Source organism: Adiantum capillus-veneris, chromosome 5 (genome assembly GCF_014529385.1).
Source record: "Adiantum capillus-veneris isolate H3 chromosome 5, ASM1452938v2, whole genome shotgun sequence".
Taxonomy (NCBI): domain Eukaryota; kingdom Viridiplantae; phylum Streptophyta; class Polypodiopsida; order Polypodiales; family Pteridaceae; genus Adiantum; species Adiantum capillus-veneris.
This window is the reverse complement of record NC_140935.1, coordinates 21,383,476-21,387,575: the sequence shown is the minus strand read 5'-3', so window position 1 is coordinate 21,387,575 and position 4,100 is coordinate 21,383,476.

Sequence of the window (4,100 nt, the reverse complement as noted above, 5' to 3'; positions counted from 1 at the left end):
ATTGACAACAGTTGAGGACCGGATTTTCATGGAGCCGGTCCCCCTCCAAAAGGCTTTGTATTATGGCTTCTCCCATCAAGAGAGACATTGTACAATACAATTCTTTGTGTTCCTTCAAGACTAGCTAGTGCAATGAAGATGAAAGCTTCATGCACTAAGAAAAACACTTATCAAACACAACATCAATTATCTCCGGTCTCAGACCCAAGACCTCACACACCTTCAAAGATGGTGAGAGCTAGCGGGGTATGAGAGTAGATTGAGAGGAAGGAGTATTATTACGAGAAAGATGTACATCTCCTCACATAATCACTCATATTAGCATAGCTTAGCTTAGTCATTAGAATGGTAGAGGAGATGAGAATGCATTGAAGCTTGGCTCTTGGTTGGATTTGCATCACAAAGCCAAGAGTTGTTGGTGTAGGTCTCCCTTCTCACAAGCTTGGAGTAGGTGGTAATCTTTCCGTTAAAGCTTGAGAAGGAGAGAGAGTCTTCTTTACTTCACACATGAGATTATGTGAGTGTGTGTGTGATAATGCCTTGAAAAAATCAGCCCCCTCTCTCTCTTGGTTGACCCCTCTTGCTATTTTCTCATGCTCCACTCTCATTGGACCTCCCTAGGGCTAGCCAATGATAATTAAGCAGTATAAGTGATAGCCTTCTGACATGCGTCCTTCTTTCCCCTTTTGTGAGAGCTTTATGCAATTAATAAATGCAACTAAACTCTCATTGAACCCCTTTGCCTCCTGGCCAATAGGAATCAGGCAAGCCATTGGGCTGCTGAATGCTCATTGGACCCCTTGGGAGACTGTCCAATAGTCTTCTAGAGAGCTTAATTCTCATTGGTTCTTTTATTAAGTGTTTTTTAATTAATTAAACTATATTTACTCTAGCCTAATTCTCATTGGTCCACCTCCAAGGCTATCCAATAGGAATTGGGTACACCTTGTGGGCATCTGGGCTAGGGAGCTGACATGTGTCCCTCATTCCCTTTGTGTAAAGGGAGCTTGTGTGTGTGTGTGTGACTTTCTCTGTCATCCCCTACAAGCAAGGCTCACCCCCTCCTATGTAGGGATTTGTAAAGACTTTTGGGACACACACAAAGCATCCAACTCCCCCCATGGTTGACCTTTGGACACAACCTTTGAATTTTGGAACCTTATCATTTTGCTTTTCATCAACTCCGTGGCAAGAACCTCTATGTAGATCTCATCACCGCTTTCTTATGGCAAAGAAACAAGCCTTTCAACCACCACTAATCACTTCTCAATCATGATAAGAATCTCTAAACTCCATAGCCATCATCTCTTTCTCTCTCTACTCCATTTCACAATAAACTATCCCCTTCGGTGGTGGCTTTTTTGTATACAAAGGCAGCTATGGGCTTATTGGATGTTTACAAGGATGATCCATAATTTTTTCATCATGTTTATCACGTGGATATATGCATACAATGTGTTTATGATCATATAGGTGCATTAAAAGTGTTCTTTGTTTCACTTCATGTAGGCGATAGGGACACTGGTTTTAATCATATCACCTAAAATCGCTATGAATCAGGTCAAATTCTTTGAAAAAGAGATTACAAACATTATTTCTAACATATTATTTCTCGTGTGTCACGTGAAAATTTTGCATGAGTAAAATATTATGGTCAAAATACAGCTTGCTGCCCATTGCACAATCAATATTTTGGACGCCAAGTTCCTTAGAGAACCACCATATAGGTTCATGGAATGAAGAAAACCACTTAAAAAAATAAAAAAATTTGATATAACTGGTTGATAAATGTATTTGGGTCACCGATACCGCTTCATGAGTGTGAGTTACTAACCGTTCCTTGCACGAGACTACCTACAAATGTAGGGGTGCTACCTAGGGGGAGTAGCATGTGGAGTCATGAGTTGATGAGTGGATCGTATATGCTTTAGGGTTTGTATCGGTGAGTTGAATTCAAGTTTTTTATGTCCATAAACTTATATGGGTGGGTATGGTTAGTCAACCTGAAGTGTACGAACAAATATAAATAAAGCGGCTTTCTTTTCGTGTCATGGTTATTTGCATAAATCTCATACGGCAAAGTGATGTGATAAGGCGCTAGCCTATGGTATGAGTTGGTTTGAGATAAAATACTTTATTTTGTATGTCATGCATATGTCTGAATATAGAAAAAGTTGTTTTTCACATATATGTGATGTTATGGAATATGTTTGATCAAAGTGGTGGGGTCGTTTTGCATCATGATTGGGTTGGTGTGATGATGGCATATGATGTTTCATAGATAAATGTGGATGTCTCATGTACATGCATACTGTCTTCTACCCTTCTAGGTCAAAACTAGCCATATACACTAGGAGGGTGAGGTGCCATCATAGTGTATCACTTAAGCATGGTCAGAATTCTTACGCATAAAAAAATCATTTCTTAAGGACCATGTATGTGTTTTGGCTTAATTAAATTGCAGTGTGTATGGTCAAACTCCAAGTGTGGGAGTTGGTTTAGCAAGAATTATGGTTTATGGTAAAGGGATGAGATCCCTCATGAATTATGGTTGTGATTTTTGATGGTGGAAGCTGATGTGGCTACTGGATCTTTTTTTTTTTGGTTATGACTTTGCTGTTATTGCCAAAGTTTTTGCAGTCATGTTATGTGCTTAAGTGGTTTAACAGAATGGATGCGCATCACCCTAAGATGGGTAGAGTGGTCACCCATGCGATGGGATTGGATTATGCTTTATTGTATTGGATTGAATTATGAAGTGGTCATGATGGTTTATGGAAGATGTGTAAGGATAGAGACACTATACAATCTGATTGCCTAGAAAGGAATGTTTGTACATATGCAAGATGCTACTTTGATTGGACTCATGTGTTATGTTTGTCCTGACAGCATTTCTACAATATTAGGATCACCTACATTGCTTAGCCTTAAATGAAAAGGTAGACGACCTGTGGCCTTGCTGGATGGGCGGTGCTGTCTAGGTCTTATTCTTTTTTTGTTAGGCTCATCTACATGTTTATTGCATCGGGAGTCAAACAACCTACACGACTAATGGGTTTGGGATATTGCCTTGGATTTGCCTAAATACGCAATGCTAGGCATCAAAGAGACATGGCCCCTAAATTGGTATGGTTGGTGCTGATTTTCTACTACATGGTGGTATATGAATCCTTTCAGAGCTTGGGTTTATGGAAAGAGACAAAGTGGCCTCAACTTATATCTGGCTCAGGTAAGTTAGAGGTGTTCTACATCACTCCATGCAAAGTGAAACTCTCTCTGTCCATAGTAGGAGCAAAAGTGGATGGGCGATCCAATGCCTACATAGGGTCCGATACTTCTGCTAGCCATTTATATCTTTGAAGTTATGGTATACCCTAATTTTTGTACTTGAATTAATTCATGGTTTCTTGTTTCATTTACATGGGACATTTAAATATTATTTTTTGTCATTCTTATGTTTCTTTGCACATTATATTTCACCCTCCACTCTTCTCTCTCTCTCTCTCTCTCTCTCTCTCTCTCTCTCTCTCTCTCTCTATTTTCACGATGTGGTGTACACATATATTCACCTTCCACTTGGTTATCTTCTTTAGTATTCTTTCAATCATACCACACATTCAGGGGTATCACTAGTCGCTAGGTACCTTTGGATATAATCCAGCTCATGGATTAATCTCCATGCAAGGTGGGGTGATGAGAACTCTCCCCTATGCAAACACTGCCACCTGATGTATACTGAAAATATATAAAAGTATTAATTGTACAAGTTTTTCATAGATTGTTTGAGAGGGGTATCTCTCACCTGGTATTAGAGTTTAAGGTTATAGAAATTGTGAGGTCCACTCCCCTTTACCATATTCATTTGGAACTAGGAGGGTACCTGACAGGTCGCTAGGCCCTAATCGATTGAGAAAAGCATAGTCAAGATAAACAAGAATTCTAATGGACAGACTCTTGTCACCAATTAACTTGAGTCCGAGCCATTCAAAGGTTTCCTAGCCATGTCTTGTAGGGGAAGCATGAACTAACACAATAATCTAACATTCCTAATTCTCACCTTCCAAAAGAGAGAAACCCCAAATGCCTTTTTTCCCATAATT